Source organism: Schistocerca piceifrons, unplaced genomic scaffold, assembly GCF_021461385.2.
Source record: "Schistocerca piceifrons isolate TAMUIC-IGC-003096 unplaced genomic scaffold, iqSchPice1.1 HiC_scaffold_161, whole genome shotgun sequence".
In the NCBI taxonomy this organism is placed as follows: Eukaryota; Metazoa; Arthropoda; class Insecta; order Orthoptera; family Acrididae; genus Schistocerca; species Schistocerca piceifrons.
In genome coordinates, this window is record NW_025727468.1 from 14,975 (window position 1) to 36,935 (window position 21,961).

At 55.1% G+C, this 21,961-nt stretch overlaps 50 non-coding genes across 50 annotated transcripts; 10 read left to right on the plus strand and 40 right to left on the minus strand.

Moving 5' to 3' along the window:
* Positions 1-456: 456 nt before the first annotated feature.
* Positions 457-530, minus strand: Trnai-aau. Its single transcript has one exon. It is a non-coding gene; the product is annotated as a tRNA-Ile (tRNA).
* A 198-nt stretch (positions 531-728) lies between these two features.
* On the minus strand, positions 729-800 carry Trnae-uuc. The gene has a single exon. It is a non-coding gene; the product is annotated as a tRNA-Glu (tRNA).
* A 303-nt stretch (positions 801-1,103) lies between these two features.
* Trnam-cau lies at positions 1,104-1,176 on the minus strand. The gene has a single exon. It is a non-coding gene; the product is annotated as a tRNA-Met (tRNA).
* Positions 1,177-1,557: 381 nt separating this feature from the next.
* Positions 1,558-1,628, minus strand: Trnag-gcc. The gene has a single exon. It is a non-coding gene; the product is annotated as a tRNA-Gly (tRNA).
* Positions 1,629-1,975: 347 nt separating this feature from the next.
* Trnag-ucc lies at positions 1,976-2,047 on the plus strand. Its single transcript has one exon. It is a non-coding gene; the product is annotated as a tRNA-Gly (tRNA).
* A 593-nt stretch (positions 2,048-2,640) lies between these two features.
* Trnai-aau lies at positions 2,641-2,714 on the minus strand. Its single transcript has one exon. It is a non-coding gene; the product is annotated as a tRNA-Ile (tRNA).
* Positions 2,715-2,912: 198 nt separating this feature from the next.
* Trnae-uuc lies at positions 2,913-2,984 on the minus strand. The gene has a single exon. It is a non-coding gene; the product is annotated as a tRNA-Glu (tRNA).
* A 303-nt stretch (positions 2,985-3,287) lies between these two features.
* Positions 3,288-3,360, minus strand: Trnam-cau. The gene has a single exon. It is a non-coding gene; the product is annotated as a tRNA-Met (tRNA).
* A 381-nt stretch (positions 3,361-3,741) lies between these two features.
* Trnag-gcc lies at positions 3,742-3,812 on the minus strand. The gene has a single exon. It is a non-coding gene; the product is annotated as a tRNA-Gly (tRNA).
* A 347-nt stretch (positions 3,813-4,159) lies between these two features.
* Positions 4,160-4,231, plus strand: Trnag-ucc. The gene has a single exon. It is a non-coding gene; the product is annotated as a tRNA-Gly (tRNA).
* Positions 4,232-4,824: 593 nt separating this feature from the next.
* Trnai-aau lies at positions 4,825-4,898 on the minus strand. Its single transcript has one exon. It is a non-coding gene; the product is annotated as a tRNA-Ile (tRNA).
* A 198-nt stretch (positions 4,899-5,096) lies between these two features.
* Positions 5,097-5,168, minus strand: Trnae-uuc. Its single transcript has one exon. It is a non-coding gene; the product is annotated as a tRNA-Glu (tRNA).
* Positions 5,169-5,471: 303 nt separating this feature from the next.
* Positions 5,472-5,544, minus strand: Trnam-cau. The gene has a single exon. It is a non-coding gene; the product is annotated as a tRNA-Met (tRNA).
* Positions 5,545-5,925: 381 nt separating this feature from the next.
* On the minus strand, positions 5,926-5,996 carry Trnag-gcc. The gene has a single exon. It is a non-coding gene; the product is annotated as a tRNA-Gly (tRNA).
* A 347-nt stretch (positions 5,997-6,343) lies between these two features.
* On the plus strand, positions 6,344-6,415 carry Trnag-ucc. The gene has a single exon. It is a non-coding gene; the product is annotated as a tRNA-Gly (tRNA).
* A 593-nt stretch (positions 6,416-7,008) lies between these two features.
* Trnai-aau lies at positions 7,009-7,082 on the minus strand. Its single transcript has one exon. It is a non-coding gene; the product is annotated as a tRNA-Ile (tRNA).
* Positions 7,083-7,280: 198 nt separating this feature from the next.
* Trnae-uuc lies at positions 7,281-7,352 on the minus strand. The gene has a single exon. It is a non-coding gene; the product is annotated as a tRNA-Glu (tRNA).
* Positions 7,353-7,655: 303 nt separating this feature from the next.
* Positions 7,656-7,728, minus strand: Trnam-cau. The gene has a single exon. It is a non-coding gene; the product is annotated as a tRNA-Met (tRNA).
* Positions 7,729-8,109: 381 nt separating this feature from the next.
* Positions 8,110-8,180, minus strand: Trnag-gcc. The gene has a single exon. It is a non-coding gene; the product is annotated as a tRNA-Gly (tRNA).
* Positions 8,181-8,527: 347 nt separating this feature from the next.
* On the plus strand, positions 8,528-8,599 carry Trnag-ucc. The gene has a single exon. It is a non-coding gene; the product is annotated as a tRNA-Gly (tRNA).
* A 593-nt stretch (positions 8,600-9,192) lies between these two features.
* Positions 9,193-9,266, minus strand: Trnai-aau. The gene has a single exon. It is a non-coding gene; the product is annotated as a tRNA-Ile (tRNA).
* Positions 9,267-9,464: 198 nt separating this feature from the next.
* On the minus strand, positions 9,465-9,536 carry Trnae-uuc. Its single transcript has one exon. It is a non-coding gene; the product is annotated as a tRNA-Glu (tRNA).
* A 303-nt stretch (positions 9,537-9,839) lies between these two features.
* On the minus strand, positions 9,840-9,912 carry Trnam-cau. Its single transcript has one exon. It is a non-coding gene; the product is annotated as a tRNA-Met (tRNA).
* Positions 9,913-10,293: 381 nt separating this feature from the next.
* On the minus strand, positions 10,294-10,364 carry Trnag-gcc. Its single transcript has one exon. It is a non-coding gene; the product is annotated as a tRNA-Gly (tRNA).
* Positions 10,365-10,711: 347 nt separating this feature from the next.
* Trnag-ucc lies at positions 10,712-10,783 on the plus strand. Its single transcript has one exon. It is a non-coding gene; the product is annotated as a tRNA-Gly (tRNA).
* A 593-nt stretch (positions 10,784-11,376) lies between these two features.
* Positions 11,377-11,450, minus strand: Trnai-aau. The gene has a single exon. It is a non-coding gene; the product is annotated as a tRNA-Ile (tRNA).
* Positions 11,451-11,648: 198 nt separating this feature from the next.
* Trnae-uuc lies at positions 11,649-11,720 on the minus strand. Its single transcript has one exon. It is a non-coding gene; the product is annotated as a tRNA-Glu (tRNA).
* Positions 11,721-12,023: 303 nt separating this feature from the next.
* Trnam-cau lies at positions 12,024-12,096 on the minus strand. Its single transcript has one exon. It is a non-coding gene; the product is annotated as a tRNA-Met (tRNA).
* Positions 12,097-12,477: 381 nt separating this feature from the next.
* Positions 12,478-12,548, minus strand: Trnag-gcc. Its single transcript has one exon. It is a non-coding gene; the product is annotated as a tRNA-Gly (tRNA).
* Positions 12,549-12,895: 347 nt separating this feature from the next.
* On the plus strand, positions 12,896-12,967 carry Trnag-ucc. The gene has a single exon. It is a non-coding gene; the product is annotated as a tRNA-Gly (tRNA).
* A 593-nt stretch (positions 12,968-13,560) lies between these two features.
* Trnai-aau lies at positions 13,561-13,634 on the minus strand. Its single transcript has one exon. It is a non-coding gene; the product is annotated as a tRNA-Ile (tRNA).
* A 198-nt stretch (positions 13,635-13,832) lies between these two features.
* Trnae-uuc lies at positions 13,833-13,904 on the minus strand. Its single transcript has one exon. It is a non-coding gene; the product is annotated as a tRNA-Glu (tRNA).
* A 303-nt stretch (positions 13,905-14,207) lies between these two features.
* Positions 14,208-14,280, minus strand: Trnam-cau. The gene has a single exon. It is a non-coding gene; the product is annotated as a tRNA-Met (tRNA).
* Positions 14,281-14,661: 381 nt separating this feature from the next.
* Trnag-gcc lies at positions 14,662-14,732 on the minus strand. Its single transcript has one exon. It is a non-coding gene; the product is annotated as a tRNA-Gly (tRNA).
* A 347-nt stretch (positions 14,733-15,079) lies between these two features.
* Positions 15,080-15,151, plus strand: Trnag-ucc. Its single transcript has one exon. It is a non-coding gene; the product is annotated as a tRNA-Gly (tRNA).
* A 593-nt stretch (positions 15,152-15,744) lies between these two features.
* Trnai-aau lies at positions 15,745-15,818 on the minus strand. The gene has a single exon. It is a non-coding gene; the product is annotated as a tRNA-Ile (tRNA).
* A 198-nt stretch (positions 15,819-16,016) lies between these two features.
* On the minus strand, positions 16,017-16,088 carry Trnae-uuc. The gene has a single exon. It is a non-coding gene; the product is annotated as a tRNA-Glu (tRNA).
* Positions 16,089-16,391: 303 nt separating this feature from the next.
* On the minus strand, positions 16,392-16,464 carry Trnam-cau. The gene has a single exon. It is a non-coding gene; the product is annotated as a tRNA-Met (tRNA).
* Positions 16,465-16,845: 381 nt separating this feature from the next.
* Trnag-gcc lies at positions 16,846-16,916 on the minus strand. The gene has a single exon. It is a non-coding gene; the product is annotated as a tRNA-Gly (tRNA).
* A 347-nt stretch (positions 16,917-17,263) lies between these two features.
* On the plus strand, positions 17,264-17,335 carry Trnag-ucc. The gene has a single exon. It is a non-coding gene; the product is annotated as a tRNA-Gly (tRNA).
* A 593-nt stretch (positions 17,336-17,928) lies between these two features.
* Positions 17,929-18,002, minus strand: Trnai-aau. The gene has a single exon. It is a non-coding gene; the product is annotated as a tRNA-Ile (tRNA).
* A 198-nt stretch (positions 18,003-18,200) lies between these two features.
* Trnae-uuc lies at positions 18,201-18,272 on the minus strand. Its single transcript has one exon. It is a non-coding gene; the product is annotated as a tRNA-Glu (tRNA).
* Positions 18,273-18,575: 303 nt separating this feature from the next.
* Positions 18,576-18,648, minus strand: Trnam-cau. Its single transcript has one exon. It is a non-coding gene; the product is annotated as a tRNA-Met (tRNA).
* A 381-nt stretch (positions 18,649-19,029) lies between these two features.
* Trnag-gcc lies at positions 19,030-19,100 on the minus strand. The gene has a single exon. It is a non-coding gene; the product is annotated as a tRNA-Gly (tRNA).
* Positions 19,101-19,448: 348 nt separating this feature from the next.
* Positions 19,449-19,520, plus strand: Trnag-ucc. Its single transcript has one exon. It is a non-coding gene; the product is annotated as a tRNA-Gly (tRNA).
* Positions 19,521-20,113: 593 nt separating this feature from the next.
* On the minus strand, positions 20,114-20,187 carry Trnai-aau. Its single transcript has one exon. It is a non-coding gene; the product is annotated as a tRNA-Ile (tRNA).
* Positions 20,188-20,385: 198 nt separating this feature from the next.
* Positions 20,386-20,457, minus strand: Trnae-uuc. Its single transcript has one exon. It is a non-coding gene; the product is annotated as a tRNA-Glu (tRNA).
* Positions 20,458-20,761: 304 nt separating this feature from the next.
* Trnam-cau lies at positions 20,762-20,834 on the minus strand. Its single transcript has one exon. It is a non-coding gene; the product is annotated as a tRNA-Met (tRNA).
* Positions 20,835-21,215: 381 nt separating this feature from the next.
* Positions 21,216-21,286, minus strand: Trnag-gcc. The gene has a single exon. It is a non-coding gene; the product is annotated as a tRNA-Gly (tRNA).
* Positions 21,287-21,633: 347 nt separating this feature from the next.
* Trnag-ucc lies at positions 21,634-21,705 on the plus strand. The gene has a single exon. It is a non-coding gene; the product is annotated as a tRNA-Gly (tRNA).
* Positions 21,706-21,961: the final 256 nt, after the last annotated feature.

Consider the following 21,961-nt stretch of genomic DNA (forward strand, 5'->3'; position numbering starts at 1 on the left):
GCTCTCAAATCGGCCTATATCAAAACGACAAGCACGAGAAACGACTGAGAGAGGTAAGGAGAGGCGAGGCGATGGACACACACAGCACGCCCCCTTCATTTCACGGTGGCGTCTCCCTGACCGAATCGGGCTGTAGCTCCGAAAAGAAAGGAGAAACAAAAATAGGAAGTAAAAGTGCCAATAGCGCCCTGTGTTCCCATGCGCTCACCCGCCCAAGTACTGACAAGGGCCAAAGTTGTTACGCATCGGCAATCGGACATTTTCTTTCATTTTCTCTTTATCGGTTGAGAACCAGTGTATTCAAGATATTATGGCCATTGCCGAGTGAATGCTGTAGCGCTCCCCGACGAGTCGGGTTCGGATCCTCTATCAACTTCCACGCAGGGTGATGATCTTTTGGTCACCACACTCGCCAGCTGAAATCGGCGCCGCCTTTTCGTAGTAGGAAAAGAGTAGTGGCCCGTGGGGGGATCGAACCCACGACCTTCGCGTTATTAGCACGACGCTCTAACCAACTGAGCTAACGGGCCTCGGCAGATGCAGTTGCTCAGCCCTACGCTGGAAACAGGTGGCATGAAGCCGCACACCATTTCTATGGTCGTCGTGTGTCTGCTTCCCTAGTCTATATTCTGCTGACGGTCACGAAACAGTAGCTATATTGCGAGCAGGACGGGAAACGGCCGCTCGGACAGCTCAAACTTGTCACGATTCGTGTGGAAAAAATTCCGTTCCGGTACCGGGAATCGAACCCGGGCCTCCTGGGTGAAAGCCAGGTATCCTAGCCACTAGACCACACCGGATGTGGCCGTTTCGTTCGACCGTTCGTACGGTCGCTTGTCGCATTTCGTGTCGAGTGCCGCGTCGGCGCCCCCCTCTCTTTGCGAGCATCTGTGCACATACTGACTGGCAAGGCGCGCACCTCAAACGTCGCAGAGCAATGCTTTTGGCTTCATGCTCTGCTGGGAGAAGAGGAAAAGGGAAGCTGTAAGTAGCAATAACAGGAAGTAAACATTTTCCCGCTGAAGCGTTGAAACGCTGTGGATAACAAACAAGAAATACGTTGGCGCCCTAGCAACAGCACCACCATGTCACAGAAAATTAAATGCCCCGGGTGAGGATCGAACTCACGACCTTAAGATTATGAGACTTACGCGCTGCCTACTGCGCTACCGAGGCACGGGTGCACCGCTTGTCCTGGAAACTGGGTAAACACCTTACCCAATATTAGACGTAGAGACACTGTACTTCCTGGATAACGTGTTCTGTTGCTACACGTGCACTGCCGGCCCAGTTGATTGCGGTGCTGCTGCAGCTGTTGCAACGATAGGCAGCACTCCTTGTCGTTGAAGTTCAGTGCCTCGGAGGCACCCGGACCCAGCAACTTGTGAGGCCAGGCCGACGCTAGTCTGTAGAACATGATGCGAGCGTCCTAGTGGGGACCCGCGAGTGCTGCGTTCTCGGTCCTTCTCAAGGGAAATCCAGCTACACATTCTTGTGGATCGTGCATCTCAAGCGCTCAAGCCACGCGGCAGCATTATCGCGGGAAAAGCAAAATGATGCATCGGCCGGGAATCGAACCCGGGCCGCCCGCGTGGCAGGCGAGCATTCTACCACTGAACCACCGATGCTCGGGCCAGCGGTAACTTGACGCTGCTTGCCGAGCAGATGTCTCAAGGGAAAGTGGGACTGCCGTCAAGCGCCGTAGCATTCTGTGGAAAAGATGCTGCAGACGCTGAATCCTGCACTGCACTGCTCTGCTTAAAAATGCCGCCAGAACGCGGTCCTCTGCGTACTCTTGCGTTGCCGGCGCCCAACTCTTGCCAAAGGATGCGAAATGTGCGCGGATACGCTGTCCGAATGCGTCTGGATGTGCTCCCCTAGCCTGCCTCGAAATGCGCCTGCCAGGTACGATCACCTTCGGCCGCTGCCGACTGGCGGGAAGCCGACACAGCGCGGACGCGCGGCGCTCGCTTGTGCGGTGGTGGTGTAATGGTCAGCATAGTTGCGTTCCAAGCAGTTGATCCGGGTTCGATTCCCGGCCACCGCAGCAGGCTTTTAATTTCGCGTATGAGTACTTTTGCCACGCGCTCTTAAATTATTGTTTTTTCGCCCTCTTACTCGCTGCATACCAGCCCTTAGTGTGTCTCGACTTGTCTCGACTTTGCTCGGCTGACGCGAGAGCTGACGCTCTCAAATCGGCCTATATCAAAACGACAAGCACGAGAAACGACTGAGAGAGGTAAGGAGAGGCGAGGCGATGGACACACAGCACGCCCCCTTCATTTCACGGTGGCGTCTCCCTGACCGAATCGGGCTGTAGCTCCGAAAAGAAAGGAGAAACAAAAATAGGAAGTAAAAGTGCCAATAGCGCCCTGTGTTCCCATGCGCTCACCCGCCCAAGTACTGACAAGGGCCAAAGTTGTTACGCATCGGCAATCGGACATTTTCTTTCATTTTCTCTTTATCGGTTGAGAACCAGTGTATTCAAGATATTATGGCCATTGCCGAGTGAATGCTGTAGCGCTCCCCGACGAGTCGGGTTCGGATCCTCTATCAACTTCCACGCAGGGTGATGATCTTTTGGTCACCACACTCGCCAGCTGAAATCGGCGCCGCCTTTTCGTAGTAGGAAAAGAGTAGTGGCCCGTGGGGGGATCGAACCCACGACCTTCGCGTTATTAGCACGACGCTCTAACCAACTGAGCTAACGGGCCTCGGCAGATGCAGTTGCTCAGCCCTACGCTGGAAACAGGTGGCATGAAGCCGCACACCATTTCTATGGTCGTCGTGTGTCTGCTTCCCTAGTCTATATTCTGCTGACGGTCACGAAACAGTAGCTATATTGCGAGCAGGACGGGAAACGGCCGCTCGGACAGCTCAAACTTGTCACGATTCGTGTGGAAAAAATTCCGTTCCGGTACCGGGAATCGAACCCGGGCCTCCTGGGTGAAAGCCAGGTATCCTAGCCACTAGACCACACCGGATGTGGCCGTTTCGTTCGACCGTTCGTACGGTCGCTTGTCGCATTTCGTGTCGAGTGCCGCGTCGGCGCCCCCCTCTCTTTGCGAGCATCTGTGCACATACTGACTGGCAAGGCGCGCACCTCAAACGTCGCAGAGCAATGCTTTTGGCTTCATGCTCTGCTGGGAGAAGAGGAAAAGGGAAGCTGTAAGTAGCAATAACAGGAAGTAAACATTTTCCCGCTGAAGCGTTGAAACGCTGTGGATAACAAACAAGAAATACGTTGGCGCCCTAGCAACAGCACCACCATGTCACAGAAAATTAAATGCCCCGGGTGAGGATCGAACTCACGACCTTAAGATTATGAGACTTACGCGCTGCCTACTGCGCTACCGAGGCACGGGTGCACCGCTTGTCCTGGAAACTGGGTAAACACCTTACCCAATATTAGACGTAGAGACACTGTACTTCCTGGATAACGTGTTCTGTTGCTACACGTGCACTGCCGGCCCAGTTGATTGCGGTGCTGCTGCAGCTGTTGCAACGATAGGCAGCACTCCTTGTCGTTGAAGTTCAGTGCCTCGGAGGCACCCGGACCCAGCAACTTGTGAGGCCAGGCCGACGCTAGTCTGTAGAACATGATGCGAGCGTCCTAGTGGGGACCCGCGAGTGCTGCGTTCTCGGTCCTTCTCAAGGGAAATCCAGCTACACATTCTTGTGGATCGTGCATCTCAAGCGCTCAAGCCACGCGGCAGCATTATCGCGGGAAAAGCAAAATGATGCATCGGCCGGGAATCGAACCCGGGCCGCCCGCGTGGCAGGCGAGCATTCTACCACTGAACCACCGATGCTCGGGCCAGCGGTAACTTGACGCTGCTTGCCGAGCAGATGTCTCAAGGGAAAGTGGGACTGCCGTCAAGCGCCGTAGCATTCTGTGGAAAAGATGCTGCAGACGCTGAATCCTGCACTGCACTGCTCTGCTTAAAAATGCCGCCAGAACGCGGTCCTCTGCGTACTCTTGCGTTGCCGGCGCCCAACTCTTGCCAAAGGATGCGAAATGTGCGCGGATACGCTGTCCGAATGCGTCTGGATGTGCTCCCCTAGCCTGCCTCGAAATGCGCCTGCCAGGTACGATCACCTTCGGCCGCTGCCGACTGGCGGGAAGCCGACACAGCGCGGACGCGCGGCGCTCGCTTGTGCGGTGGTGGTGTAATGGTCAGCATAGTTGCGTTCCAAGCAGTTGATCCGGGTTCGATTCCCGGCCACCGCAGCAGGCTTTTAATTTCGCGTATGAGTACTTTTGCCACGCGCTCTTAAATTATTGTTTTTTCGCCCTCTTACTCGCTGCATACCAGCCCTTAGTGTGTCTCGACTTGTCTCGACTTTGCTCGGCTGACGCGAGAGCTGACGCTCTCAAATCGGCCTATATCAAAACGACAAGCACGAGAAACGACTGAGAGAGGTAAGGAGAGGCGAGGCGATGGACACACAGCACGCCCCCTTCATTTCACGGTGGCGTCTCCCTGACCGAATCGGGCTGTAGCTCCGAAAAGAAAGGAGAAACAAAAATAGGAAGTAAAAGTGCCAATAGCGCCCTGTGTTCCCATGCGCTCACCCGCCCAAGTACTGACAAGGGCCAAAGTTGTTACGCATCGGCAATCGGACATTTTCTTTCATTTTCTCTTTATCGGTTGAGAACCAGTGTATTCAAGATATTATGGCCATTGCCGAGTGAATGCTGTAGCGCTCCCCGACGAGTCGGGTTCGGATCCTCTATCAACTTCCACGCAGGGTGATGATCTTTTGGTCACCACACTCGCCAGCTGAAATCGGCGCCGCCTTTTCGTAGTAGGAAAAGAGTAGTGGCCCGTGGGGGGATCGAACCCACGACCTTCGCGTTATTAGCACGACGCTCTAACCAACTGAGCTAACGGGCCTCGGCAGATGCAGTTGCTCAGCCCTACGCTGGAAACAGGTGGCATGAAGCCGCACACCATTTCTATGGTCGTCGTGTGTCTGCTTCCCTAGTCTATATTCTGCTGACGGTCACGAAACAGTAGCTATATTGCGAGCAGGACGGGAAACGGCCGCTCGGACAGCTCAAACTTGTCACGATTCGTGTGGAAAAAATTCCGTTCCGGTACCGGGAATCGAACCCGGGCCTCCTGGGTGAAAGCCAGGTATCCTAGCCACTAGACCACACCGGATGTGGCCGTTTCGTTCGACCGTTCGTACGGTCGCTTGTCGCATTTCGTGTCGAGTGCCGCGTCGGCGCCCCCCTCTCTTTGCGAGCATCTGTGCACATACTGACTGGCAAGGCGCGCACCTCAAACGTCGCAGAGCAATGCTTTTGGCTTCATGCTCTGCTGGGAGAAGAGGAAAAGGGAAGCTGTAAGTAGCAATAACAGGAAGTAAACATTTTCCCGCTGAAGCGTTGAAACGCTGTGGATAACAAACAAGAAATACGTTGGCGCCCTAGCAACAGCACCACCATGTCACAGAAAATTAAATGCCCCGGGTGAGGATCGAACTCACGACCTTAAGATTATGAGACTTACGCGCTGCCTACTGCGCTACCGAGGCACGGGTGCACCGCTTGTCCTGGAAACTGGGTAAACACCTTACCCAATATTAGACGTAGAGACACTGTACTTCCTGGATAACGTGTTCTGTTGCTACACGTGCACTGCCGGCCCAGTTGATTGCGGTGCTGCTGCAGCTGTTGCAACGATAGGCAGCACTCCTTGTCGTTGAAGTTCAGTGCCTCGGAGGCACCCGGACCCAGCAACTTGTGAGGCCAGGCCGACGCTAGTCTGTAGAACATGATGCGAGCGTCCTAGTGGGGACCCGCGAGTGCTGCGTTCTCGGTCCTTCTCAAGGGAAATCCAGCTACACATTCTTGTGGATCGTGCATCTCAAGCGCTCAAGCCACGCGGCAGCATTATCGCGGGAAAAGCAAAATGATGCATCGGCCGGGAATCGAACCCGGGCCGCCCGCGTGGCAGGCGAGCATTCTACCACTGAACCACCGATGCTCGGGCCAGCGGTAACTTGACGCTGCTTGCCGAGCAGATGTCTCAAGGGAAAGTGGGACTGCCGTCAAGCGCCGTAGCATTCTGTGGAAAAGATGCTGCAGACGCTGAATCCTGCACTGCACTGCTCTGCTTAAAAATGCCGCCAGAACGCGGTCCTCTGCGTACTCTTGCGTTGCCGGCGCCCAACTCTTGCCAAAGGATGCGAAATGTGCGCGGATACGCTGTCCGAATGCGTCTGGATGTGCTCCCCTAGCCTGCCTCGAAATGCGCCTGCCAGGTACGATCACCTTCGGCCGCTGCCGACTGGCGGGAAGCCGACACAGCGCGGACGCGCGGCGCTCGCTTGTGCGGTGGTGGTGTAATGGTCAGCATAGTTGCGTTCCAAGCAGTTGATCCGGGTTCGATTCCCGGCCACCGCAGCAGGCTTTTAATTTCGCGTATGAGTACTTTTGCCACGCGCTCTTAAATTATTGTTTTTTCGCCCTCTTACTCGCTGCATACCAGCCCTTAGTGTGTCTCGACTTGTCTCGACTTTGCTCGGCTGACGCGAGAGCTGACGCTCTCAAATCGGCCTATATCAAAACGACAAGCACGAGAAACGACTGAGAGAGGTAAGGAGAGGCGAGGCGATGGACACACAGCACGCCCCCTTCATTTCACGGTGGCGTCTCCCTGACCGAATCGGGCTGTAGCTCCGAAAAGAAAGGAGAAACAAAAATAGGAAGTAAAAGTGCCAATAGCGCCCTGTGTTCCCATGCGCTCACCCGCCCAAGTACTGACAAGGGCCAAAGTTGTTACGCATCGGCAATCGGACATTTTCTTTCATTTTCTCTTTATCGGTTGAGAACCAGTGTATTCAAGATATTATGGCCATTGCCGAGTGAATGCTGTAGCGCTCCCCGACGAGTCGGGTTCGGATCCTCTATCAACTTCCACGCAGGGTGATGATCTTTTGGTCACCACACTCGCCAGCTGAAATCGGCGCCGCCTTTTCGTAGTAGGAAAAGAGTAGTGGCCCGTGGGGGGATCGAACCCACGACCTTCGCGTTATTAGCACGACGCTCTAACCAACTGAGCTAACGGGCCTCGGCAGATGCAGTTGCTCAGCCCTACGCTGGAAACAGGTGGCATGAAGCCGCACACCATTTCTATGGTCGTCGTGTGTCTGCTTCCCTAGTCTATATTCTGCTGACGGTCACGAAACAGTAGCTATATTGCGAGCAGGACGGGAAACGGCCGCTCGGACAGCTCAAACTTGTCACGATTCGTGTGGAAAAAATTCCGTTCCGGTACCGGGAATCGAACCCGGGCCTCCTGGGTGAAAGCCAGGTATCCTAGCCACTAGACCACACCGGATGTGGCCGTTTCGTTCGACCGTTCGTACGGTCGCTTGTCGCATTTCGTGTCGAGTGCCGCGTCGGCGCCCCCCTCTCTTTGCGAGCATCTGTGCACATACTGACTGGCAAGGCGCGCACCTCAAACGTCGCAGAGCAATGCTTTTGGCTTCATGCTCTGCTGGGAGAAGAGGAAAAGGGAAGCTGTAAGTAGCAATAACAGGAAGTAAACATTTTCCCGCTGAAGCGTTGAAACGCTGTGGATAACAAACAAGAAATACGTTGGCGCCCTAGCAACAGCACCACCATGTCACAGAAAATTAAATGCCCCGGGTGAGGATCGAACTCACGACCTTAAGATTATGAGACTTACGCGCTGCCTACTGCGCTACCGAGGCACGGGTGCACCGCTTGTCCTGGAAACTGGGTAAACACCTTACCCAATATTAGACGTAGAGACACTGTACTTCCTGGATAACGTGTTCTGTTGCTACACGTGCACTGCCGGCCCAGTTGATTGCGGTGCTGCTGCAGCTGTTGCAACGATAGGCAGCACTCCTTGTCGTTGAAGTTCAGTGCCTCGGAGGCACCCGGACCCAGCAACTTGTGAGGCCAGGCCGACGCTAGTCTGTAGAACATGATGCGAGCGTCCTAGTGGGGACCCGCGAGTGCTGCGTTCTCGGTCCTTCTCAAGGGAAATCCAGCTACACATTCTTGTGGATCGTGCATCTCAAGCGCTCAAGCCACGCGGCAGCATTATCGCGGGAAAAGCAAAATGATGCATCGGCCGGGAATCGAACCCGGGCCGCCCGCGTGGCAGGCGAGCATTCTACCACTGAACCACCGATGCTCGGGCCAGCGGTAACTTGACGCTGCTTGCCGAGCAGATGTCTCAAGGGAAAGTGGGACTGCCGTCAAGCGCCGTAGCATTCTGTGGAAAAGATGCTGCAGACGCTGAATCCTGCACTGCACTGCTCTGCTTAAAAATGCCGCCAGAACGCGGTCCTCTGCGTACTCTTGCGTTGCCGGCGCCCAACTCTTGCCAAAGGATGCGAAATGTGCGCGGATACGCTGTCCGAATGCGTCTGGATGTGCTCCCCTAGCCTGCCTCGAAATGCGCCTGCCAGGTACGATCACCTTCGGCCGCTGCCGACTGGCGGGAAGCCGACACAGCGCGGACGCGCGGCGCTCGCTTGTGCGGTGGTGGTGTAATGGTCAGCATAGTTGCGTTCCAAGCAGTTGATCCGGGTTCGATTCCCGGCCACCGCAGCAGGCTTTTAATTTCGCGTATGAGTACTTTTGCCACGCGCTCTTAAATTATTGTTTTTTCGCCCTCTTACTCGCTGCATACCAGCCCTTAGTGTGTCTCGACTTGTCTCGACTTTGCTCGGCTGACGCGAGAGCTGACGCTCTCAAATCGGCCTATATCAAAACGACAAGCACGAGAAACGACTGAGAGAGGTAAGGAGAGGCGAGGCGATGGACACACAGCACGCCCCCTTCATTTCACGGTGGCGTCTCCCTGACCGAATCGGGCTGTAGCTCCGAAAAGAAAGGAGAAACAAAAATAGGAAGTAAAAGTGCCAATAGCGCCCTGTGTTCCCATGCGCTCACCCGCCCAAGTACTGACAAGGGCCAAAGTTGTTACGCATCGGCAATCGGACATTTTCTTTCATTTTCTCTTTATCGGTTGAGAACCAGTGTATTCAAGATATTATGGCCATTGCCGAGTGAATGCTGTAGCGCTCCCCGACGAGTCGGGTTCGGATCCTCTATCAACTTCCACGCAGGGTGATGATCTTTTGGTCACCACACTCGCCAGCTGAAATCGGCGCCGCCTTTTCGTAGTAGGAAAAGAGTAGTGGCCCGTGGGGGGATCGAACCCACGACCTTCGCGTTATTAGCACGACGCTCTAACCAACTGAGCTAACGGGCCTCGGCAGATGCAGTTGCTCAGCCCTACGCTGGAAACAGGTGGCATGAAGCCGCACACCATTTCTATGGTCGTCGTGTGTCTGCTTCCCTAGTCTATATTCTGCTGACGGTCACGAAACAGTAGCTATATTGCGAGCAGGACGGGAAACGGCCGCTCGGACAGCTCAAACTTGTCACGATTCGTGTGGAAAAAATTCCGTTCCGGTACCGGGAATCGAACCCGGGCCTCCTGGGTGAAAGCCAGGTATCCTAGCCACTAGACCACACCGGATGTGGCCGTTTCGTTCGACCGTTCGTACGGTCGCTTGTCGCATTTCGTGTCGAGTGCCGCGTCGGCGCCCCCCTCTCTTTGCGAGCATCTGTGCACATACTGACTGGCAAGGCGCGCACCTCAAACGTCGCAGAGCAATGCTTTTGGCTTCATGCTCTGCTGGGAGAAGAGGAAAAGGGAAGCTGTAAGTAGCAATAACAGGAAGTAAACATTTTCCCGCTGAAGCGTTGAAACGCTGTGGATAACAAACAAGAAATACGTTGGCGCCCTAGCAACAGCACCACCATGTCACAGAAAATTAAATGCCCCGGGTGAGGATCGAACTCACGACCTTAAGATTATGAGACTTACGCGCTGCCTACTGCGCTACCGAGGCACGGGTGCACCGCTTGTCCTGGAAACTGGGTAAACACCTTACCCAATATTAGACGTAGAGACACTGTACTTCCTGGATAACGTGTTCTGTTGCTACACGTGCACTGCCGGCCCAGTTGATTGCGGTGCTGCTGCAGCTGTTGCAACGATAGGCAGCACTCCTTGTCGTTGAAGTTCAGTGCCTCGGAGGCACCCGGACCCAGCAACTTGTGAGGCCAGGCCGACGCTAGTCTGTAGAACATGATGCGAGCGTCCTAGTGGGGACCCGCGAGTGCTGCGTTCTCGGTCCTTCTCAAGGGAAATCCAGCTACACATTCTTGTGGATCGTGCATCTCAAGCGCTCAAGCCACGCGGCAGCATTATCGCGGGAAAAGCAAAATGATGCATCGGCCGGGAATCGAACCCGGGCCGCCCGCGTGGCAGGCGAGCATTCTACCACTGAACCACCGATGCTCGGGCCAGCGGTAACTTGACGCTGCTTGCCGAGCAGATGTCTCAAGGGAAAGTGGGACTGCCGTCAAGCGCCGTAGCATTCTGTGGAAAAGATGCTGCAGACGCTGAATCCTGCACTGCACTGCTCTGCTTAAAAATGCCGCCAGAACGCGGTCCTCTGCGTACTCTTGCGTTGCCGGCGCCCAACTCTTGCCAAAGGATGCGAAATGTGCGCGGATACGCTGTCCGAATGCGTCTGGATGTGCTCCCCTAGCCTGCCTCGAAATGCGCCTGCCAGGTACGATCACCTTCGGCCGCTGCCGACTGGCGGGAAGCCGACACAGCGCGGACGCGCGGCGCTCGCTTGTGCGGTGGTGGTGTAATGGTCAGCATAGTTGCGTTCCAAGCAGTTGATCCGGGTTCGATTCCCGGCCACCGCAGCAGGCTTTTAATTTCGCGTATGAGTACTTTTGCCACGCGCTCTTAAATTATTGTTTTTTCGCCCTCTTACTCGCTGCATACCAGCCCTTAGTGTGTCTCGACTTGTCTCGACTTTGCTCGGCTGACGCGAGAGCTGACGCTCTCAAATCGGCCTATATCAAAACGACAAGCACGAGAAACGACTGAGAGAGGTAAGGAGAGGCGAGGCGATGGACACACAGCACGCCCCCTTCATTTCACGGTGGCGTCTCCCTGACCGAATCGGGCTGTAGCTCCGAAAAGAAAGGAGAAACAAAAATAGGAAGTAAAAGTGCCAATAGCGCCCTGTGTTCCCATGCGCTCACCCGCCCAAGTACTGACAAGGGCCAAAGTTGTTACGCATCGGCAATCGGACATTTTCTTTCATTTTCTCTTTATCGGTTGAGAACCAGTGTATTCAAGATATTATGGCCATTGCCGAGTGAATGCTGTAGCGCTCCCCGACGAGTCGGGTTCGGATCCTCTATCAACTTCCACGCAGGGTGATGATCTTTTGGTCACCACACTCGCCAGCTGAAATCGGCGCCGCCTTTTCGTAGTAGGAAAAGAGTAGTGGCCCGTGGGGGGATCGAACCCACGACCTTCGCGTTATTAGCACGACGCTCTAACCAACTGAGCTAACGGGCCTCGGCAGATGCAGTTGCTCAGCCCTACGCTGGAAACAGGTGGCATGAAGCCGCACACCATTTCTATGGTCGTCGTGTGTCTGCTTCCCTAGTCTATATTCTGCTGACGGTCACGAAACAGTAGCTATATTGCGAGCAGGACGGGAAACGGCCGCTCGGACAGCTCAAACTTGTCACGATTCGTGTGGAAAAAATTCCGTTCCGGTACCGGGAATCGAACCCGGGCCTCCTGGGTGAAAGCCAGGTATCCTAGCCACTAGACCACACCGGATGTGGCCGTTTCGTTCGACCGTTCGTACGGTCGCTTGTCGCATTTCGTGTCGAGTGCCGCGTCGGCGCCCCCCTCTCTTTGCGAGCATCTGTGCACATACTGACTGGCAAGGCGCGCACCTCAAACGTCGCAGAGCAATGCTTTTGGCTTCATGCTCTGCTGGGAGAAGAGGAAAAGGGAAGCTGTAAGTAGCAATAACAGGAAGTAAACATTTTCCCGCTGAAGCGTTGAAACGCTGTGGATAACAAACAAGAAATACGTTGGCGCCCTAGCAACAGCACCACCATGTCACAGAAAATTAAATGCCCCGGGTGAGGATCGAACTCACGACCTTAAGATTATGAGACTTACGCGCTGCCTACTGCGCTACCGAGGCACGGGTGCACCGCTTGTCCTGGAAACTGGGTAAACACCTTACCCAATATTAGACGTAGAGACACTGTACTTCCTGGATAACGTGTTCTGTTGCTACACGTGCACTGCCGGCCCAGTTGATTGCGGTGCTGCTGCAGCTGTTGCAACGATAGGCAGCACTCCTTGTCGTTGAAGTTCAGTGCCTCGGAGGCACCCGGACCCAGCAACTTGTGAGGCCAGGCCGACGCTAGTCTGTAGAACATGATGCGAGCGTCCTAGTGGGGACCCGCGAGTGCTGCGTTCTCGGTCCTTCTCAAGGGAAATCCAGCTACACATTCTTGTGGATCGTGCATCTCAAGCGCTCAAGCCACGCGGCAGCATTATCGCGGGAAAAGCAAAATGATGCATCGGCCGGGAATCGAACCCGGGCCGCCCGCGTGGCAGGCGAGCATTCTACCACTGAACCACCGATGCTCGGGCCAGCGGTAACTTGACGCTGCTTGCCGAGCAGATGTCTCAAGGGAAAGTGGGACTGCCGTCAAGCGCCGTAGCATTCTGTGGAAAAGATGCTGCAGACGCTGAATCCTGCACTGCACTGCTCTGCTTAAAAATGCCGCCAGAACGCGGTCCTCTGCGTACTCTTGCGTTGCCGGCGCCCAACTCTTGCCAAAGGATGCGAAATGTGCGCGGATACGCTGTCCGAATGCGTCTGGATGTGCTCCCCTAGCCTGCCTCGAAATGCGCCTGCCAGGTACGATCACCTTCGGCCGCTGCCGACTGGCGGGAAGCCGACACAGCGCGGACGCGCGGCGCTCGCTTGTGCGGTGGTGGTGTAATGGTCAGCATAGTTGCGTTCCAAGCAGTTGATCCGGGTTCGATTCCCGGCCACCGCAGCAGGCTTTTAATTTCGCGTATGAGTACTTTTGCCACGCGCTCTTAAATTATTGTTTTTTCGCCCTCTTACTCGCTGCATACCAGCCCTTAGTGTGTCTCGACTTGTCTCGACTTTGCTCGGCTGACGCGAGAGCTGACGCTCTCAAATCGGCCTATATCAAAACGACAAGCACGAGAAACGACTGAGAGAGGTAAGGAGAGGCGAGGCGATGGACACACAGCACGCCCCCTTCATTTCACGGTGGCGTCTCCCTGACCGAATCGGGCTGTAGCTCCGAAAAGAAAGGAGAAACAAAAATAGGAAGTAAAAGTGCCAATAGCGCCCTGTGTTCCCATGCGCTCACCCGCCCAAGTACTGACAAGGGCCAAAGTTGTTACGCATCGGCAATCGGACATTTTCTTTCATTTTCTCTTTATCGGTTGAGAACCAGTGTATTCAAGATATTATGGCCATTGCCGAGTGAATGCTGTAGCGCTCCCCGACGAGTCGGGTTCGGATCCTCTATCAACTTCCACGCAGGGTGATGATCTTTTGGTCACCACACTCGCCAGCTGAAATCGGCGCCGCCTTTTCGTAGTAGGAAAAGAGTAGTGGCCCGTGGGGGGATCGAACCCACGACCTTCGCGTTATTAGCACGACGCTCTAACCAACTGAGCTAACGGGCCTCGGCAGATGCAGTTGCTCAGCCCTACGCTGGAAACAGGTGGCATGAAGCCGCACACCATTTCTATGGTCGTCGTGTGTCTGCTTCCCTAGTCTATATTCTGCTGACGGTCACGAAACAGTAGCTATATTGCGAGCAGGACGGGAAACGGCCGCTCGGACAGCTCAAACTTGTCACGATTCGTGTGGAAAAAATTCCGTTCCGGTACCGGGAATCGAACCCGGGCCTCCTGGGTGAAAGCCAGGTATCCTAGCCACTAGACCACACCGGATGTGGCCGTTTCGTTCGACCGTTCGTACGGTCGCTTGTCGCATTTCGTGTCGAGTGCCGCGTCGGCGCCCCCCTCTCTTTGCGAGCATCTGTGCACATACTGACTGGCAAGGCGCGCACCTCAAACGTCGCAGAGCAATGCTTTTGGCTTCATGCTCTGCTGGGAGAAGAGGAAAAGGGAAGCTGTAAGTAGCAATAACAGGAAGTAAACATTTTCCCGCTGAAGCGTTGAAACGCTGTGGATAACAAACAAGAAATACGTTGGCGCCCTAGCAACAGCACCACCATGTCACAGAAAATTAAATGCCCCGGGTGAGGATCGAACTCACGACCTTAAGATTATGAGACTTACGCGCTGCCTACTGCGCTACCGAGGCACGGGTGCACCGCTTGTCCTGGAAACTGGGTAAACACCTTACCCAATATTAGACGTAGAGACACTGTACTTCCTGGATAACGTGTTCTGTTGCTACACGTGCACTGCCGGCCCAGTTGATTGCGGTGCTGCTGCAGCTGTTGCAACGATAGGCAGCACTCCTTGTCGTTGAAGTTCAGTGCCTCGGAGGCACCCGGACCCAGCAACTTGTGAGGCCAGGCCGACGCTAGTCTGTAGAACATGATGCGAGCGTCCTAGTGGGGACCCGCGAGTGCTGCGTTCTCGGTCCTTCTCAAGGGAAATCCAGCTACACATTCTTGTGGATCGTGCATCTCAAGCGCTCAAGCCACGCGGCAGCATTATCGCGGGAAAAGCAAAATGATGCATCGGCCGGGAATCGAACCCGGGCCGCCCGCGTGGCAGGCGAGCATTCTACCACTGAACCACCGATGCTCGGGCCAGCGGTAACTTGACGCTGCTTGCCGAGCAGATGTCTCAAGGGAAAGTGGGACTGCCGTCAAGCGCCGTAGCATTCTGTGGAAAAGATGCTGCAGACGCTGAATCCTGCACTGCACTGCTCTGCTTAAAAATGCCGCCAGAACGCGGTCCTCTGCGTACTCTTGCGTTGCCGGCGCCCAACTCTTGCCAAAGGATGCGAAATGTGCGCGGATACGCTGTCCGAATGCGTCTGGATGTGCTCCCCTAGCCTGCCTCGAAATGCGCCTGCCAGGTACGATCACCTTCGGCCGCTGCCGACTGGCGGGAAGCCGACACAGCGCGGACGCGCGGCGCTCGCTTGTGCGGTGGTGGTGTAATGGTCAGCATAGTTGCGTTCCAAGCAGTTGATCCGGGTTCGATTCCCGGCCACCGCAGCAGGCTTTTAATTTCGCGTATGAGTACTTTTGCCACGCGCTCTTAAATTATTGTTTTTTCGCCCTCTTACTCGCTGCATACCAGCCCTTAGTGTGTCTCGACTTGTCTCGACTTTGCTCGGCTGACGCGAGAGCTGACGCTCTCAAATCGGCCTATATCAAAACGACAAGCACGAGAAACGACTGAGAGAGGTAAGGAGAGGCGAGGCGATGGACACACAGCACGCCCCCTTCATTTCACGGTGGCGTCTCCCTGACCGAATCGGGCTGTAGCTCCGAAAAGAAAGGAGAAACAAAAATAGGAAGTAAAAGTGCCAATAGCGCCCTGTGTTCCCATGCGCTCACCCGCCCAAGTACTGACAAGGGCCAAAGTTGTTACGCATCGGCAATCGGACATTTTCTTTCATTTTCTCTTTATCGGTTGAGAACCAGTGTATTCAAGATATTATGGCCATTGCCGAGTGAATGCTGTAGCGCTCCCCGACGAGTCGGGTTCGGATCCTCTATCAACTTCCACGCAGGGTGATGATCTTTTGGTCACCACACTCGCCAGCTGAAATCGGCGCCGCCTTTTCGTAGTAGGAAAAGAGTAGTGGCCCGTGGGGGGATCGAACCCACGACCTTCGCGTTATTAGCACGACGCTCTAACCAACTGAGCTAACGGGCCTCGGCAGATGCAGTTGCTCAGCCCTACGCTGGAAACAGGTGGCATGAAGCCGCACACCATTTCTATGGTCGTCGTGTGTCTGCTTCCCTAGTCTATATTCTGCTGACGGTCACGAAACAGTAGCTATATTGCGAGCAGGACGGGAAACGGCCGCTCGGACAGCTCAAACTTGTCACGATTCGTGTGGAAAAAATTCCGTTCCGGTACCGGGAATCGAACCCGGGCCTCCTGGGTGAAAGCCAGGTATCCTAGCCACTAGACCACACCGGATGTGGCCGTTTCGTTCGACCGTTCGTACGGTCGCTTGTCGCATTTCGTGTCGAGTGCCGCGTCGGCGCCCCCCTCTCTTTGCGAGCATCTGTGCACATACTGACTGGCAAGGCGCGCACCTCAAACGTCGCAGAGCAATGCTTTTGGCTTCATGCTCTGCTGGGAGAAGAGGAAAAGGGAAGCTGTAAGTAGCAATAACAGGAAGTAAACATTTTCCCGCTGAAGCGTTGAAACGCTGTGGATAACAAACAAGAAATACGTTGGCGCCCTAGCAACAGCACCACCATGTCACAGAAAATTAAATGCCCCGGGTGAGGATCGAACTCACGACCTTAAGATTATGAGACTTACGCGCTGCCTACTGCGCTACCGAGGCACGGGTGCACCGCTTGTCCTGGAAACTGGGTAAACACCTTACCCAATATTAGACGTAGAGACACTGTACTTCCTGGATAACGTGTTCTGTTGCTACACGTGCACTGCCGGCCCAGTTGATTGCGGTGCTGCTGCAGCTGTTGCAACGATAGGCAGCACTCCTTGTCGTTGAAGTTCAGTGCCTCGGAGGCACCCGGACCCAGCAACTTGTGAGGCCAGGCCGACGCTAGTCTGTAGAACATGATGCGAGCGTCCTAGTGGGGACCCGCGAGTGCTGCGTTCTCGGTCCTTCTCAAGGGAAATCCAGCTACACATTCTTGTGGATCGTGCATCTCAAGCGCTCAAGCCACGCGGCAGCATTATCGCGGGAAAAGCAAAATGATGCATCGGCCGGGAATCGAACCCGGGCCGCCCGCGTGGCAGGCGAGCATTCTACCACTGAACCACCGATGCTCGGGCCAGCGGTAACTTGACGCTGCTTGCCGAGCAGATGTCTCAAGGGAAAGTGGGACTGCCGTCAAGCGCCGTAGCATTCTGTGGAAAAGATGCTGCAGACGCTGAATCCTGCACTGCACTGCTCTGCTTAAAAATGCCGCCAGAACGCGGTCCTCTGCGTACTCTTGCGTTGCCGGCGCCCAACTCTTGCCAAAGGATGCGAAATGTGCGCGGATACGCTGTCCGAATGCGTCTGGATGTGCTCCCCTAGCCTGCCTCGAAATGCGCCTGCCAGGTACGATCACCTTCGGCCGCTGCCGACTGGCGGGAAGCCGACACAGCGCGGACGCGCGGCGCTCGCTTGTGCGGTGGTGGTGTAATGGTCAGCATAGTTGCGTTCCAAGCAGTTGATCCGGGTTCGATTCCCGGCCACCGCAGCAGGCTTTTAATTTCGCGTATGAGTACTTTTGCCACGCGCTCTTAAATTATTGTTTTTTCGCCCTCTTACTCGCTGCATACCAGCCCTTAGTGTGTCTCGACTTGTCTCGACTTTGCTCGGCTGACGCGAGAGCTGACGCTCTCAAATCGGCCTATATCAAAACGACAAGCACGAGAAACGACTGAGAGAGGTAAGGAGAGGCGAGGCGATGGACACACAGCACGCCCCCTTCATTTCACGGTGGCGTCTCCCTGACCGAATCGGGCTGTAGCTCCGAAAAGAAAGGAGAAACAAAAATAGGAAGTAAAAGTGCCAATAGCGCCCTGTGTTCCCATGCGCTCACCCGCCCAAGTACTGACAAGGGCCAAAGTTGTTACGCATCGGCAATCGGACATTTTCTTTCATTTTCTCTTTATCGGTTGAGAACCAGTGTATTCAAGATATTATGGCCATTGCCGAGTGAATGCTGTAGCGCTCCCCGACGAGTCGGGTTCGGATCCTCTATCAACTTCCACGCAGGGTGATGATCTTTTGGTCACCACACTCGCCAGCTGAAATCGGCGCCGCCTTTTCGTAGTAGGAAAAGAGTAGTGGCCCGTGGGGGGATCGAACCCACGACCTTCGCGTTATTAGCACGACGCTCTAACCAACTGAGCTAACGGGCCTCGGCAGATGCAGTTGCTCAGCCCTACGCTGGAAACAGGTGGCATGAAGCCGCACACCATTTCTATGGTCGTCGTGTGTCTGCTTCCCTAGTCTATATTCTGCTGACGGTCACGAAACAGTAGCTATATTGCGAGCAGGACGGGAAACGGCCGCTCGGACAGCTCAAACTTGTCACGATTCGTGTGGAAAAAATTCCGTTCCGGTACCGGGAATCGAACCCGGGCCTCCTGGGTGAAAGCCAGGTATCCTAGCCACTAGACCACACCGGATGTGGCCGTTTCGTTCGACCGTTCGTACGGTCGCTTGTCGCATTTCGTGTCGAGTGCCGCGTCGGCGCCCCCCTCTCTTTGCGAGCATCTGTGCACATACTGACTGGCAAGGCGCGCACCTCAAACGTCGCAGAGCAATGCTTTTGGCTTCATGCTCTGCTGGGAGAAGAGGAAAAGGGAAGCTGTAAGTAGCAATAACAGGAAGTAAACATTTTCCCGCTGAAGCGTTGAAACGCTGTGGATAACAAACAAGAAATACGTTGGCGCCCTAGCAACAGCACCACCATGTCACAGAAAATTAAATGCCCCGGGTGAGGATCGAACTCACGACCTTAAGATTATGAGACTTACGCGCTGCCTACTGCGCTACCGAGGCACGGGTGCACCGCTTGTCCTGGAAACTGGGTAAACACCTTACCCAATATTAGACGTAGAGACACTGTACTTCCTGGATAACGTGTTCTGTTGCTACACGTGCACTGCCGGCCCAGTTGATTGCGGTGCTGCTGCAGCTGTTGCAACGATAGGCAGCACTCCTTGTCGTTGAAGTTCAGTGCCTCGGAGGCACCCGGACCCAGCAACTTGTGAGGCCAGGCCGACGCTAGTCTGTAGAACATGATGCGAGCGTCCTAGTGGGGACCCGCGAGTGCTGCGTTCTCGGTCCTTCTCAAGGGAAATCCAGCTACACATTCTTGTGGATCGTGCATCTCAAGCGCTCAAGCCACGCGGCAGCATTATCGCGGGAAAAGCAAAATGATGCATCGGCCGGGAATCGAACCCGGGCCGCCCGCGTGGCAGGCGAGCATTCTACCACTGAACCACCGATGCTCGGGCCAGCGGTAACTTGACGCTGCTTGCCGAGCAGATGTCTCAAGGGAAAGTGGGACTGCCGTCAAGCGCCGTAGCATTCTGTGGAAAAGATGCTGCAGACGCTGAATCCTGCACTGCACTGCTCTGCTTAAAAATGCCGCCAGAACGCGGTCCTCTGCGTACTCTTGCGTTGCCGGCGCCCAACTCTTGCCAAAGGATGCGAAATGTGCGCGGATACGCTGTCCGAATGCGTCTGGATGTGCTCCCCTAGCCTGCCTCGAAATGCGCCTGCCAGGTACGATCACCTTCGGCCGCTGCCGACTGGCGGGAAGCCGACACAGCGCGTGACGCGCGGCGCTCGCTTGTGCGGTGGTGGTGTAATGGTCAGCATAGTTGCGTTCCAAGCAGTTGATCCGGGTTCGATTCCCGGCCACCGCAGCAGGCTTTTAATTTCGCGTATGAGTACTTTTGCCACGCGCTCTTAAATTATTGTTTTTTCGCCCTCTTACTCGCTGCATACCAGCCCTTAGTGTGTCTCGACTTGTCTCGACTTTGCTCGGCTGACGCGAGAGCTGACGCTCTCAAATCGGCCTATATCAAAACGACAAGCACGAGAAACGACTGAGAGAGGTAAGGAGAGGCGAGGCGATGGACACACAGCACGCCCCCTTCATTTCACGGTGGCGTCTCCCTGACCGAATCGGGCTGTAGCTCCGAAAAGAAAGGAGAAACAAAAATAGGAAGTAAAAGTGCCAATAGCGCCCTGTGTTCCCATGCGCTCACCCGCCCAAGTACTGACAAGGGCCAAAGTTGTTACGCATCGGCAATCGGACATTTTCTTTCATTTTCTCTTTATCGGTTGAGAACCAGTGTATTCAAGATATTATGGCCATTGCCGAGTGAATGCTGTAGCGCTCCCCGACGAGTCGGGTTCGGATCCTCTATCAACTTCCACGCAGGGTGATGATCTTTTGGTCACCACACTCGCCAGCTGAAATCGGCGCCGCCTTTTCGTAGTAGGAAAAGAGTAGTGGCCCGTGGGGGGATCGAACCCACGACCTTCGCGTTATTAGCACGACGCTCTAACCAACTGAGCTAACGGGCCTCGGCAGATGCAGTTGCTCAGCCCTACGCTGGAAACAGGTGGCATGAAGCCGCACACCATTTCTATGGTCGTCGTGTGTCTGCTTCCCTAGTCTATATTCTGCTGACGGTCACGAAACAGTAGCTATATTGCGAGCAGGACGGGAAACGGCCGCTCGGACAGCTCAAACTTGTCACGATTCGTGTGGAAAAAATTCCGTTCCGGTACCGGGAATCGAACCCGGGCCTCCTGGGTGAAAGCCAGGTATCCTAGCCACTAGACCACACCGGATGTGGCCGTTTCGTTCGACCGTTCGTACGGTCGCTTGTCGCATTTCGTGTCGAGTGCCGCGTCGGCGCCCCCCCTCTCTTTGCGAGCATCTGTGCACATACTGACTGGCAAGGCGCGCACCTCAAACGTCGCAGAGCAATGCTTTTGGCTTCATGCTCTGCTGGGAGAAGAGGAAAAGGGAAGCTGTAAGTAGCAATAACAGGAAGTAAACATTTTCCCGCTGAAGCGTTGAAACGCTGTGGATAACAAACAAGAAATACGTTGGCGCCCTAGCAACAGCACCACCATGTCACAGAAAATTAAATGCCCCGGGTGAGGATCGAACTCACGACCTTAAGATTATGAGACTTACGCGCTGCCTACTGCGCTACCGAGGCACGGGTGCACCGCTTGTCCTGGAAACTGGGTAAACACCTTACCCAATATTAGACGTAGAGACACTGTACTTCCTGGATAACGTGTTCTGTTGCTACACGTGCACTGCCGGCCCAGTTGATTGCGGTGCTGCTGCAGCTGTTGCAACGATAGGCAGCACTCCTTGTCGTTGAAGTTCAGTGCCTCGGAGGCACCCGGACCCAGCAACTTGTGAGGCCAGGCCGACGCTAGTCTGTAGAACATGATGCGAGCGTCCTAGTGGGGACCCGCGAGTGCTGCGTTCTCGGTCCTTCTCAAGGGAAATCCAGCTACACATTCTTGTGGATCGTGCATCTCAAGCGCTCAAGCCACGCGGCAGCATTATCGCGGGAAAAGCAAAATGATGCATCGGCCGGGAATCGAACCCGGGCCGCCCGCGTGGCAGGCGAGCATTCTACCACTGAACCACCGATGCTCGGGCCAGCGGTAACTTGACGCTGCTTGCCGAGCAGATGTCTCAAGGGAAAGTGGGACTGCCGTCAAGCGCCGTAGCATTCTGTGGAAAAGATGCTGCAGACGCTGAATCCTGCACTGCACTGCTCTGCTTAAAAATGCCGCCAGAACGCGGTCCTCTGCGTACTCTTGCGTTGCCGGCGCCCAACTCTTGCCAAAGGATGCGAAATGTGCGCGGATACGCTGTCCGAATGCGTCTGGATGTGCTCCCCTAGCCTGCCTCGAAATGCGCCTGCCAGGTACGATCACCTTCGGCCGCTGCCGACTGGCGGGAAGCCGACACAGCGCGGACGCGCGGCGCTCGCTTGTGCGGTGGTGGTGTAATGGTCAGCATAGTTGCGTTCCAAGCAGTTGATCCGGGTTCGATTCCCGGCCACCGCAGCAGGCTTTTAATTTCGCGTATGAGTACTTTTGCCACGCGCTCTTAAATTATTGTTTTTTCGCCCTCTTACTCGCTGCATACCAGCCCTTAGTGTGTCTCGACTTGTCTCGACTTTGCTCGGCTGACGCGAGAGCTGACGCTCTCAAATCGGCCTATATCAAAACGACAAGCACGAGAAACGACTGAGAGAGGTAAGGAGAGGCGAGGCGATGGACACACAGCACGCCCCCTTCATTTCACGGTGGCGTCTCCCTG